The sequence below is a fragment of the Anomalospiza imberbis genome, unplaced genomic scaffold (assembly GCF_031753505.1).
Source record: "Anomalospiza imberbis isolate Cuckoo-Finch-1a 21T00152 unplaced genomic scaffold, ASM3175350v1 scaffold_81, whole genome shotgun sequence".
In the NCBI taxonomy this organism is placed as follows: Eukaryota; Metazoa; Chordata; class Aves; order Passeriformes; family Viduidae; genus Anomalospiza; species Anomalospiza imberbis.
Window position 1 is genome coordinate 398,534 of NW_027100426.1, and position 13,596 is coordinate 412,129.

Genomic DNA, 13,596 nt, shown 5'->3' on the forward strand with positions numbered 1-13,596 from the left:
CAGACAAGCAGCTGCGCCAGTGCTGGAGGTAGCACACAGACACATGAGCTGAAGCCCAAATATGTTGCTGGAATCAAGGCTGTGACAGATGAGTAATGTGATAGTTGACTCTCACAATTAAAAGACAAATATAATGTATGTATGTTAAGAGAAGTTTTACAGAGTTCTGGTTTACCCCCCTTTGTGTTGTTCTCATGGAGCGACCTGAGTTCGGGACATTGAAGAGGGTCACCTTGTTACAGGAGCAGCACCTGAGCTCCAATCGAGATGTAAGGAAGTAAACTCCACCACAGGACAGTAAAAAAGGAGTTGATGGACAGAACTTTAAGAAGGGCAAAAGAATGAAAAGGCAAAACCTCCATTGTGTGGATGAGCACATGGAGGGGAAAATCCACTATGCCGGGCACTCTAATATTTTACCTATTCAGTCTCCGGTTGTATTTTTAATAAATTTTTAATAAACCTCCTACATTTTTAGCAGTCAGTATAACTTTTCTGACGAACCATTCCCTGGTTGGAGGGCTGCACCTCTTGCCCTGGCAGGACAGCAGGGCCAGTCCCTTCTGGGAGAGAGGGTCCTGTTCTGGGTGGTAGTTGCAGTGTACTTCCATCAATAGGCTCGTAATGGAGCGGTGGAAGGGACAATGGACACTGGTAAGGAGGTGCAGGATGACAGGTCCAGTTCTCCCAGACTGAGGTGTTTGGCTGGTCTTGTGAAGCTGCAGAGGCGCTCCTGTGGAGAGAGGAGCGGCTGAGGCCCCCGGCTGCCAGTGGCACACTGGGACCCTCCTGCACAGCAGGGCCCAGAGCTGGCAAGGCTCCCCAGCACGGCTGGAGCGGCTGGCACAGCTTGGCCCAGCTGGACAGCTGCCCCTCAAGGCCCCGGCGAGCAGGGGACGGCTCTGGGCAGGCTCCCTGGCCAGGAGCGGGCCCCAGAGCGCGTCTGCCTTTCGAGGGCGATCTCGTCCCCGCTCTTTCTCCTCCCCACCTTGCCTTGCCTCTGCCCTGTGCCCCTGGGGCTGCTCTTGGCCAGGCAGCCTCAGTGGGAGCCAGCACTGGCTGCAGCCCCAGCGGGCCCCCCAGGACAAGGCCCAGCAATGAAGAGGCCAATGAAAGCCCTGGGCAGCAGCAGAACCCTCAGCAGAGCTCTTTGGACAACCACAGACCGGCCACAACTCCACTGCAGCCTCACTGGGAACATTCCCTGTCTACATTAGGCTTTCAAAAGAAACTATTTGAAAGAATGATGAACAAAACACTCACCATTTTCTCTTCCAGTAATTCCGAATTCCAACACAGCATAAAATAAAGACCAGCTCCAAAAGAAGCATGCCTGCCATTAACCCTAGCCAGCATCCAGTTCCCTTACAGACACTCGTTCTGATGTCCTTCTGGGAATCGGGAACCCGTGTTGTGGTGCCGGCTGCATCTGTGGGAGCAATGGGGAGCGTGAGCCCGCGCTGTGCTGCACTGCTGAACTGGCAGCACGGTGGATACGGCCAGGACGTTCTCTGCTTCCCCCAGAGCTGGGGCCTGCAGGCACCTTGCCGCCCCTCGGCACAGGCTGTGCCACCCAGCAAAGCCCAGCAGGCCGGGAGGAGAGCCCGGGGCCAGCGCAGCTGCTTGGGCAGTCGCTGCTTGGAGGGACACGGGCCAAACCCATCCCTGAGCAGCCCCTGCCAGCCCTGGCCCTCCCTGCCCCGTGACAGCTCCCCCAGCCCCAGGGGACAGAGTCAGGCCCTGTCAGGAGCCAGTGCAGCCCCTGCCCAGTCAGGAGCCAGGGCTGGCTCTGGCCCTGGGCTCGCAGCAGGGCTCCCGCTCGGGGCTGCTCCTGTGCCTTGGGCCTCTGGGCGCTCAGGGCCAGCTGCGGGAGCAGCTGCCGCGGGAGGGGCGTTGGTGCCCGAGTCCCGATTCCCCGGGGCTGGGAACGAGCTCCAGAGGCCTCGAAGCCGAGGCGCCTCCAGCTTTGGCTGCTGCCGGGCCGTGCAAGGGCAGGGCCTGGGGGAAGAGCTGCTGCCACACAGCCCTGCCGAGGGCTGAGCCCGGCTGAGCCCGGCACAGCAATTACCTCCTGTGCCTGTGCCTGTGCCTGTGCCTGTGCCTGGCAGCGCCTTCCTTCCTCCAGCAGAGGTGGGCACTGAGCCACTGCTTCCTCCGGGATGCGCCTCCTTCTGCAGAGATGTTGTGTCCACCACTTGAGAAAGGAAAAAGGACAGCAGGATCAGATGGAACCATCCACCATTCAGGGAGGGGGCATCTTCAGGAGGCAATGCTTTTCAAAGTCACGGTTAGGGATCAGAAAAACATTGGGGTTTTTGGGACTGGGCCAGTACCCTCCCACCTCCAAACAGCTGCTGTGCCTGAGCAGAACTCGTGAGGGGATGGTGCAGGGCGAGGGCACACACGTGCATGGTTCTCTCCTGGCACCTGCAGCCGAGCTTTGGGCTCTGAGCTGGCAGCTTTCCCAGGGGGAAAGGCCTTGACCTACCCTCTCCATCTCCCAGAGGCTCAATCCTGAACGTGGCTTGGGAAGCCAGATCACTTTCACCAACAGTGGTATCTGCAAAGAAAGGCAGGACAGAACAGCTCCTGTGACTCTGCTGAAGATTCTCCTTCAGGCCAGAGTGGCAGTGATTGCTCCTGGGTGATTGGTGCCCTCCAAGGCACTCCCTCAGCTCTGCCTTCCACTCAGCAGCAGGGGCAGGGGGACCATGTGCCTGCGGTGGCCCCACACTGGGATGGAAGGAGCCCCTTGCAGGGCAGTCAGGGGAGAAAGGACTCCCTGGAGCTGCCAGCAGCTCTAAACCCAGCCCCAGCCTGGGCCAGGGCTTGGCAGCTGCAGCAGGAGCAGCTCAGGCTCCCTGGGGCCGGCAAAGGAGCTGCTAAAGGCACAGCCCCGGGGAACAGCCCTGGACCCGGCCCCTTCCTTCTCTGCTCTTCTCCGTGGCTGCACAGAGCACACGGAAGCACACACTGGCATTGCACATGGGAGGAAGATGGACAGCTAAATGCTCCTTCCTCCCACTGACAGCGATCCTGTGGAATCCATCAGGGCTTGAGAAGGGAGCAGGTCAAATTTTCCCGAATCCACCTGCCTTGAGAGGGCCTTAAGGGAAAGGGCAAATGTATGAGCTCTGGCCACCTTGTCACTGCCTATTCTGTCAAGATGGTACATTGAGAACTTGCCTCCAGCATTTCCCAAGAGTCTCAAGCCATAATCCAGCAGGGCTTCCAGATAATCCGTGTCCCGATCCCAGTCTAGAAGGGAGCAAAGATCAGAGCCATTTCCATGGTGTGTTGGGATCCCCTTCTCGCTCACGGAACTGGGCTCTGCAAGGGGGTCAGGTAAGTCTGTGGGAGCCAGATGAGAACGGAGATGGCCAAAACTGCACAGGGGCCTGGGGAGCTCAGGGCTGGCTGCTGGTCAATCCCCATCCTCTTTGCAGGCCCAGTGCAGCATCCCTGGAGAGGAAACTGGAGCAGCCCACGGCCCATGGGGATTCTCTCACTTGTACAAAGGAAACTTTCTTTTAATCCCTTGGGAAGACTGCAGCAGGCAGTGCCGCAAATATCCCTCCCCAACGCCCTCCCTCCCTCCCTCCCTCCTGTCCTACCAACCACCCGCCCTCCTTCTGCTGGCACACCTGCCCCAGCCCAAGGACACATAGCCAGGCCCTCTCAGGACACACTGGAGCCTTGCTCTCCCCCTCTGCCCTTTCCCCACCATGGGCACCCCGTGCAGTCTCTCCCAGGTTTAGGGACGTCTCTCCCACGGAGGGACCCCAGCAGGACTGCTCAGTACCCGAGTGCCCTGAGCATAACAATTCCTCTGGGCTGTGCCGGTCTTGTCCGGGCTGTTCCCGCACTGCCAAGCAGCAGAGAGGGCAGCTCAAGCCTCAGCAGGGCTCAGCAGGCCCAGAGGCACAGCAATTACCTCCTGTGCCTGTGCCTGGCATCGCCTCCCTTCCTGCAGCAGAGGCTGCCAAAGAGCCACTGCTTCCTCCGGGAAACTCAGCCTTCAACATAGCTCCTCCATCCACTTCTGGAGAAAGGAAGAGGGACAGCTGGATCAGGTGGGACTGCTGCCCATTGTGGAGGTGGCATCTTCAGGAGGCAATGCTTGTGAAAGGCAAGCATGGTTAAGGATCAGGAAATCCCTATAAAATTTCTGGGTAGGCTACGACCCACTCCCTCCTCCAAACCACTGCTCCTCCTAATCTGCCTGGAGACTGGGAAATTGCAGGGGATCTCAGGGAGTGCATGGCCCATGCTGCAGTTTGCGCTCCCTGTCAGCTGGGGCCAAATGCCTTCCTGCAGAGGCTGGGGAGAAGCTGCAGCCAGGCCAGGCTGGCAAACAGCCCTGCAGGCCGTGAAAGCAGCAGCAGGGCAGCCAGGCTGCCATGGATCCCTTCCCGCTGTGCCGGGCACGGCATGTCCAGATGTGCAGGGAAAGCCCCCGGCTACTTAGTCCCAGGGGAAGGCTGAGGAAAATGCTCTCACCATTTCCTCCCTGGAGCAATCCTTTCAGCATTTGCCTCATGTATTCGGATGGCTCATGGGGTTTCTTGTGTCCCTTAGCTTTGTTCTTTCCCGTTGGAGGACCTTCGAGCAACATAGTTCCATTTCCCAGGAATGGATCCCACAAAACAATTCTTTAGCCTGTGGGGTTAGCAGGGACACACTACTCACCCTTGCGACGGGAGCTGGGCTTGCGTGCAACATCCACCAAAGGACCTGGGAAAGTCCTCCCTGCAAACACACCTGTAACTCAACAGCCAAAGAAGCTCCTGTCTTCTCTGCAGATCTGCACCGGCAGCACGGAGCCGCAGGAGCGCTGAGGGGATGGCGCAGGGCGCGGGCACACACGTGCATGGTTCTGTCCTGGCACCTGCAGCCATGGCCCCCTGGCCGAGCTTTGGGCTTTGAGCTGGCAGCTCTCCCAGGGGGAAAGGCCTTGACCTACCCTCACCACCTCCCGGAGGCTCAGTAATGGCTATGGGTTGGGAAGCTGCACCACCTTCACCAACAGCTTCAGCTGCAAAGAAAGGCAGGACAGAACAGCTCCCGTGGCGCTGTAGGAGATCCTCAGGCTGCACCAAGGCTCAGCCCCGGGGCACAGCCCTGGGCCCGGCCCCTTCCCTCTCTGCTCTTCTCCATGGCTGCACAGAGCTCACGGAAGCACACACTGGCATTGCAAACAGGAGGAAGATGCAAAGCTAAATGCTCCTTCCTCCCACTGACAGTGATCCTGTGGGGTCACTCAGGGCTCCTGAAAGGAGCAGGCCAAGGCTTCCAGAATCCTTAAACTCGTACAACCTTAATGAAATGGCAGATGAGTGAACTCTTGCCACCTTGACTCTGATTATTCTGTCAGTAAAAAGGGAAATTCAGAACTTCCCTCCAGCATTCTCCATGATCTTTAAAGTGTCCTTCACCAGCAGTTGCAAATAATTCAATTTGCGATCCAAATCTAGAGGGAAGCAGCGACCAGACCCATTTCCATGGTGTGCTGGGATCCCCTTCTGCATTAGGGAACTGGGCACTGCAAGGGGGTCAGGTAAGGCTAAGGGATCCAGATTTGAATGGACATGGCCAAATCTGCACAGGGGCTTGGGAAGCTCTGGGCTGGCTCCTGGTCACTCCCCACCCTCTTTCCCTGCCCTGCGTACCATTTATGGAGAGGAAAATGGGGCTGCCGGGGTCCCCGGGGTCTCTCTCCCTCCCACAGCAGAAACCCTCCCTAAAGCCCCAGGGAAAAGCATCCCCCAGCGCTTCCCGGGGAGCAGGGAGCGCTGTCCCGGGAAAGGGGAGCCAGGCTGCCGGCTCACCTGCTCCCCGCGCTTGCAGCAACGCAGCCTGGGCAGCCCTGGCAGGCAGGGCCACGGACAGGAGGAGCAGGAGGAAGAGGCGCAGAGCAAGGGCCATGCTGCCTTGCCCTCTGCCAGTCCCGCAGCTCTTGCTGCCACCGCTGTCCTGACACCGCTGTCCCAATGTCAGCACCACTGCTGCCAGCGCCGCTGCTGCCACAACAGTTGTGCTCAAGGACTGACTGCTCAGTCGTTGTGGTGCTGTGCAACCATGGGGCTCTGGCACCTCTGTGACCTCAGAGCCTGCTGTGACCTCAAGGCTGCGGCTGGATTTAGTGGAAGTGGATCTCAAGAGGTGCCCTTCCAGGGAGGAGAGTATGTCCCTCCAGGAAGCTCTGTGCAATATAGATTTTTTCACAAGAACTGCATTATACAGCATTGAATAAATGAGACATTTTGTGGTTCTACATGCAACAGCAATGTCAAGTCCAAAATTCAACTCATGTGGGTTGAATTATTGTAGGCAGTAGCAGCCCTGCCACGCTGACACTGAGTCTGCGCTGTGCGCTGTCCTGATCTTTGGTCTGTATTGAAAAAGTGAAGGACTTGATGCCGTAGCTCACAAAAATAATGCAACACAAGCCATCAGGGTAGCTGCATGCTTTTTGGTGGCACCCAAATCCACTGCACATCTTATGGGTGTCCTCAGCCACCCTAAAATCCCCCTTTGTGCCTCACAAGAGACCCCCAACCCCTGCTCAATTTGCAGGTGTCCCTCGCCCTCTGCACACCTTTGGCGGTACCTCAAATTCCCTGCACAACTTTTGGGTGTCCCCAGCCCCCTGCACAGCACAGAGGTGACCCAAAGCCCCTGCATGCCTTTTGAGGGATCCAAACATGACAGTCAGGGAGCGGCAACAGGGCCGAGCCATCTTCTGTGTGTGTGCGTTCACCATCTGTCCCTGGGTGAACAGATGAGGCCTGGGGGGCAAATCCCCACTCTGCTCGTAAGAGATCCGGGGGTGCCGCCGGCCCAGTCTCTGTCAGGCTCTGAGCTCATCTCTCAGGCTATGAAGGACTTTCTTGTGAGTCCAGCCTCATTCCATTTTTGTCAAGGCAAGCACTTACTGATGGCTTCCGGCTTTTCCTGGACATGCCACTGGAGGAGTGTCAGGCAATGCTCTTTTCTGACCCAGAGATGGGGTATCTGAGGGGCGTTTTAAAACCTTATATTCCATTTTCAGTCTCATGAGAAGAGTGAAACATTGCAGATGCTATAATTCACGCTATCACACCCAGAAGCTGACTCGTTCTTAATTACAAAACACTATAAGCATTTCTTGGCCTATCAGCTTTTTGCCACGCCATGCTGTAGATGCCTTAAAGCCAGTCTTCTAAAACTACCCCTTGTGGGTCCAAATACAATGCATCTTTCATAGTTCTATTTCTCTAAAGCATCTAGTCTTATTTGTAAGGCCATTTATTGAAAGTTTTTTCTAGCTCTATTTCTCTCTTAACAATCTCTATGTCCTATTCCATGGCATTTCTAAGTCAGCATTTCTTACCTCAGAGTTTGTATATAGAAGCATCGAGTGTGGGCCTTCTGTCAGGCCCTGAGAACTTTCTACAAATCCATTTCCCACATTTCCCCCTCTCTCTTGGACAGAAAAAACTTCTTTGGTGGTCTTGTTCATCATTTGTTGTACACAGTGAAGTACATAAGGCACTAGCACTAACACTGGTATGACAATAATCACAATGCATGTAAACTTACGTGGTAAAGCACTTTCAGCTAAGGGGTCAAACTCTATCCTTCCAACAAGTCGTCTAACTATGATCTAGCATTTATTTTAATTTGATTTGTCAAATCTCTCAGTTTCTGAAGTTGTTTGTGGATGGACACTGAATGGTCAGATAAGTTTATATACCACCGTCTTTCAAAATCTTCACAACTATGTCTATATGCTCGTACAAGAAAATTGATGGTGGTTCTGTTTTGTAAGGTTGTATGTTTGACAGCACTAACATCTGTCATGATGTCACTAATTGTAATGGAAGTAGTACTGACTTCTTGACTAACGCCCTAGCTGGTAGAATAGTTGTAATGCTTTACTTGAGGCAATTTGAGGTAGAAATAAAGCTGCTGTAATTCGTTTTGCAGGGCCCCAGGGACTGAAATTGTTATTACAGTTTTCTTTATAATGATGGGTAAATCTTTTTTTTTCTATGTTTTCTCTTGATATTTTTTTACCATTTGGTAGGTGCGATTTCAGTGAGCTGTCTGATGCTCCATGGGTACGTGGGCAGCCTTTAATTTTTTAGGGAATGCCCTGTTAGGCTCGATTTCTATAAATGAGCCAATGTCTTTTTGGCAGTTGCTGTGGGGACTCATACCCTTAGAGGGCACTGGGGTAGTGCAATTGCACCACAAACTTGAGCTGCTGTGTATCCAGGATGATGGGGCGTAACACTTAATTGTGGATCTCCCTGGTACTGAAACTCAGCACAAAATTCTATTGCTAAAGAAGCAAGAACTTCGAATACTTGAGGTTCAGGGGGTGCTTTAAGAAGATCAGGGGCCTAAGGATGTTAATTGATTATGTGCTTTGTCGCGTTGGTAGCTTCACATTAATATTTGTCACAATCAGCTACTGGCCACTCTTAACTGGTATCGGTACACTGACTAAACGGGTCGCAAAGGGTTTGTCTGGGTTCCAATTGGTCAAACGTGGTGTCCGAGCCTGCTGACTTGGCTAAAGCAACCTAAACATTCATTTTTAGTTGATCTACAGACATAGCTGCACTGTAAAAGTAAGTAAGTAAAACAAATATGCGCCAGTGTATCATTTGATCAAACTCTATGTTCTTGTTCAGCTGCTTTTTGGTAAAAGCTTTCTCATATGGTTCTCACACAAATCTTTTAGCATTTGTTTAGGGACTGGCTAACTCTAAGGCACTAAACTGTTCCTCTAACATTCCAATTTTTACAAATTTGGATATAGTTGAATTCTTTTCAACACGATGCACACCACGCTTTTGCCAAAAGAGCTCTATGATATTAACAATTTTCACAGTCCAAGCATCCACATAAAACTCAAGATTTGTAGTTTTTGTGTGTTGAACAGGGAATGTCTGGCATGAACCACAGTCTCTGTGCGGCTCACGTCGGTGTGCTCGTTTCCCTGCTCGTGGAATTGTCGGTGAGCTCTTGTGTGTGATATGGTTTCACGTTTCTTGCTGGGACCCACTTAGGTCCGGCACCTGTGGAAACACAAGCATAGCCTTTGCCCCAGGTTGCTAGTGGCAATGGTCCTTCAATTTGTCCTGTCTCGGGGTTTCTGATTAAAACTGGAGGATTTTCTTCCATTTTTGCCTGTGTGCTCTGTGTGCTATTTGAAAAGTGCCTAAAAACTGGAGGATTAGGTTCTGCAAATGAGCTATTCAAAAAATGGAAGCCATATAAAGCTTTGCTCAACCTCATCTGAGGTGTTGCTTGGGCCTCTCCCCCCCTCTGTTGATCTCGAGTGCATTTTTGTGTGTGGTGTCTTTTTAATAATTACCTGACTTGTGGGGGAATGGGCAATTCTAATCCATCAAAAACGTGGCCAATTCTGGGGCTGTGTATGTGGGGCCATTGTCTGGTTTTACTTCTTGGGGTTCATCCGATGAAGCAAATGATTGCAGAAAATGTTGGCAAGCATGATTGGCTGTTTCCCCTGTGTGTGCAGAAGCAAAAACTGCACCTGAAAAAGCATCAGCAGACACACGAGTAGTTTTGAATTTTCTGGAAGATGGGCCTTTGGTTCTATCTATGGTTTGCCATAGCTGCAAACTTGGCAATCCTTGAGGGTTAACAGCTCCCGTAGAAACAGGAGGTTGTAGAAGTTGACAGTCAGGGCAAGCACCAATAACGGCTTTTGCTTGGCCCTTGGAGATGCAAAACATTTGCAAAAGTTCCTTCAGGGGGAGAGGACCTTGTTTGGGTGGTGGCAGCATCTGCACAGCAACAAGCTGGTAAAGCAGCTGTGACAGGGACTTTGCGCATGGACACGGAGATGGGAAATGTCTGGTACAGGTGTTCCAGACTGAGGTGTTTGGCCGTTCCTGTGAAGCTGCAGAGGGACGCCGTTTGAGAGAGGAGGAGGCTGAGGCCCCAGCTGCAGCTGGAACACAGAGACCCTCCTGCACAGCAGGAGATTCCCGCTGTGCTCAAAGTTTGCCTCTGAAGACTGAGAGGTGAGCTTGTCAGAAATGCCTGAAAATAACTGGGAAAAGGTTTTAAGGTGGTTGTTGCCACAAGGTACAAATCTCCAGTGGGAAACGAGCCTCTCCAGTATGCTGGGTGTCTTGGGATGAATTAGTTCATCTAAGAGTAAAGATGACCAATTAAATGTAATTTTAGTTTTTATTCTAGAAGTTTAAAAGTGTTCTAAATTTTTCTGAATTCTAAATCTACTTTGAAGAATACTGAGCTTCTGTGGAAAAAAGGAAGAACTATTTGAGGATTTTTTTCCACAAAAAAATATTTCTGAATATTTCTAAAAAATTCTAATGTGTAAAAATGAAAAACAAGGACAAATTGGGGTCCCTTTTTCTCAGGAGCCCCATGTGGGGCTGCTGCCTGCCCACCCCGGCCGTGCCCAGACAAGCAGCTCTGCCAGTGCTGGTGGCAGCACACAGACACCTGAGCTGAAGCACAAAGACGTTGCGGAACTCAGGCCCTTCCCTGTCAGGAGGGCTGCACCTCCTGTCCTGGTGGACGAACAGGGCCAGCACAATTAGGGACAGAGGGTCTTGTTCTGGGTAGTGGTGGTGGCAGCATGTCCTGAGCAATAATAATACACATGTGGCAGTGACAATGGACACGTGCTTCGAGATGCAGGATGACAGGTACAGTTCTCCCAGACTGAGGTGTTTGGCCGGTCTTGTGAAGCTGCAGAGGCGCTCCTGTGCAGAGAGGAGCGGCTGAGGCCCCCGGCTGCCAGCGGCACACTGGGACCCTCCTGCACAGCAGGGCCCAGAGCTGGCAAGGCTCCCCAGCACGGCTGGAGCGGCTGGCACAGCTTGGCCCAGCTGGACAGCTGCCCCTCAAGGCCCCGGCGAGCAGGGGACGGCTCTGGGCAGGCTCCCTGGCCAGGAGCGGGCCCCAGAGCGCGTCTGCCTTTCGAGGGCAATCTCGTCCCCGCTCTTTCTCCTCCCCACCTTGCCTTGCCTCTGCCCTGTGCCCCTGGGGCTGCTCTTGGCCAGGCAGCCTCAGTGGGAGCCAGCACTGGCTGCAGCCCCAGCGGGCCCCCCAGGACAAGGCCCAGCAATGAAGAGGCCAATGAAAGCACTGGGCAGCAGCAGAACCCTCAGCAGAGCTCTTTGGACAACCACGGACCGGCCACAACTCCACTGCAGCCTCACTGGAAATGTTTCCCATCTATATTAGCCTTTTAAAAGAAGCTGTTTGAGGGAAAGGTGATATAAACACTCACGATTTTCTCTTCCAACAACACCAGATTCCAACACAGCTCAACATCAAGATAAGCTCCAAAAAAAGTAGACCTGCCATTAACGGTAGCAAACAGTGTGTTTCCCAATAGCAGCCATGTCTGAGGCCGTTCTGCGAATCGGGAACACGTGTTGTGGTGCCGGCTGCATCTGTGGGAGCAATGGGGAGCGTGAGCCCGCGCTGTGCTGCACTGCTGAGCTGGCAGCACGGTGGATACGGCCAGGGCGTTCTCTGCTTCCCCCAGAGCTGGGGCCTGCAGGCACCTTGCCGCCCCTCGGCACAGGCTGTGCCACCCAGCAAAGCCCAGCCGGCCGGGAGGAGAGCCCGGGGCCAGCGCAGCTGCTTGGGCAGTCGCTGCTTGGAGGGACACGGGCCAAACCCATCCCGGAGCAGTCCCTGCCAGCCCTGGCCCTCCCTGCCCCGTGACAGCTCCCCCAGCCCCAGGGGACAGAGTCAGGCCCTGTCAGGAGCCAGTGCAGCCCCTGCCCAGTCAGGAGCCAGGGCTGGCTCTGGCCCTGGGCTCGCAGCAGGGCTCCCGCTCGGGGCTGCTCCTGTGCCTTGGGCCTCTGGGTGCTCAGGGCCAGCTCCGGGAGCAGCTGCCGCGGGAGGGGCGTTGGTGCCCGAGTCCCGATTCCCCGGGACTGGGAATGAGCTCCAGAGGCCTCGAAGCCGAGGCACCTCCAGCTTTGGCTGCTGCCGGGCCGTGCAAGGGCAGGGCCTGGGGAAGAGCTGCTGCCACACAGCCCCGCTGAGGGCTGAGCCCAGCTGAGCCCGGCACAGCAATTACCTCCTGTGCCTGTGCCCGTGCCTGTGCCCGTGCCTGGCAGCGCCTTCCTTCCTCCAGCAGAGGTGGGCACTGAGCCGCTACTTCCTCCGGGATGCGCCTCCTTCTGCAGTGATATTTGGTCCACCACTTGAGAAAGGAAAAAGACAGCAGGATCAGATGGAAGAGATCCTGATTTGGATGCTGGCATTTTCAGGACATCATGCTTGTCAAATATGTGCAGAACGTTCAGAAAATGTCATAGCTTTTGGGGCAGGGCCAGGGCTGGCCCTTTCCCAAACAGGCCTGAGCCGCAGGAGCGCTTAGTGGATGGCGCAGGGCGAGGGCACACACGTGCATGGTTCTGTCCTGGCACCTGTAGTGATGCTAGGGTATTGACACTGTTTGGAAAAGCACATGGAGATCTTGCCTTCAGCATTCTCCAAGAGTTTCCGGGCATCATCCAGCAGGGCATCCAGATAATGCAATCGGCGATCCCAATCTAGAAAGGAGCACAGATCAGAACCATTTCCATGGTGTGCACGGGTCTCCTTCAGCCTTCGGGAACTGGGCACTGCAAGGCAGTTGGGTAAGGCCGTGGGAGCCCGGTGGCAATAGACATGGCCAGAGGTGCACAGGGGCCTGGGGAGCTCTGGGCTGGCTCCTGGTCACTCTCCATCCTCTTTGTAGGCCCAGTGCAACATCCCTGGAGGGGTGGCTGGACCAGCCCAGGGGGCACTGGGGCTCTCTCACTCCCACAGCTGAAAGTCTTGCTAAAGCACCAGTGAAAAAATGCAGCAGGTAGCACCATAATCATCCCTCCCTCCCTCCTGCCATCTCTCTCTCCATCCTGAACTTCCTCTCTGTCTCTATTCCTTTTTCCCCGGGAATTGCTCCCCCGACCCAACAGGACAAAGCCAGTCCCTCTCAGGACACACTGGAGCCTTGCTCTCGCCCTCTGCCCTTTCCCCACCATGGGCACCCCGTGCAGTCTCTCCCAGGTTTAGGGACGTGTCTCCCACAGAGGGACCCCAGCAGGACTGCTCAGTACCCGAGTGCCCTGAGCATAACAATTCCTCTGGGCTGTGCCGGTCTTGTCCAGGCTGTTCCCGCACTGCCAAGCAGCAGAGAGGGCAGCTCAAGCCTCAGCAGGGCTCAGCAGGCCCAGAGGCACAGCAATTACCTCCTGTGCCTGTGCCTGGCATCGCCTCCCTTCCTGCAGCAGAGGCTGCCAATGAGCCACTGCTTCCTCCGGGAAACTCAGCCTTCAGCACAGCCTCTCCATCCACTTCTGGAGAAAGGAAAAGGGACAGCTGGATCAGGTGGGGCTGTTCCCCACTGGGAAGATGGCAACTTCAGGAGGCAAGGCTTGCCAAAGACATGGTTAAGAATTAGGAAATCCCTATAACTTTTTGGGTGGGCCAGGTCCCTCCCTTCTCCGTACAGGCACCCCTCCTAATCTGCCTGGAGACTGGGAAATTGCAGGGGATCTCAGGCCCATGCTGCCGTTTGGGCTCCCTGTCATCTGGTGC

At 54.6% G+C, this 13,596-nt stretch overlaps 1 long non-coding RNA gene across 1 annotated transcript; it reads right to left on the bottom strand.

Annotated features, from left to right (window-relative positions):
* Window positions 1-2,537: 2,537 nt before the first annotated feature.
* Window positions 2,538-4,020, bottom strand: LOC137467826 (uncharacterized). Its single transcript, XR_010995636.1, has 2 exons — window positions 3,935-4,020; window positions 2,538-3,258 (listed from the first exon to the last, which is right to left on the bottom strand). It is a non-coding gene; the product is annotated as an uncharacterized lncRNA (long non-coding RNA).
* Window positions 4,021-13,596: the final 9,576 nt, after the last annotated feature.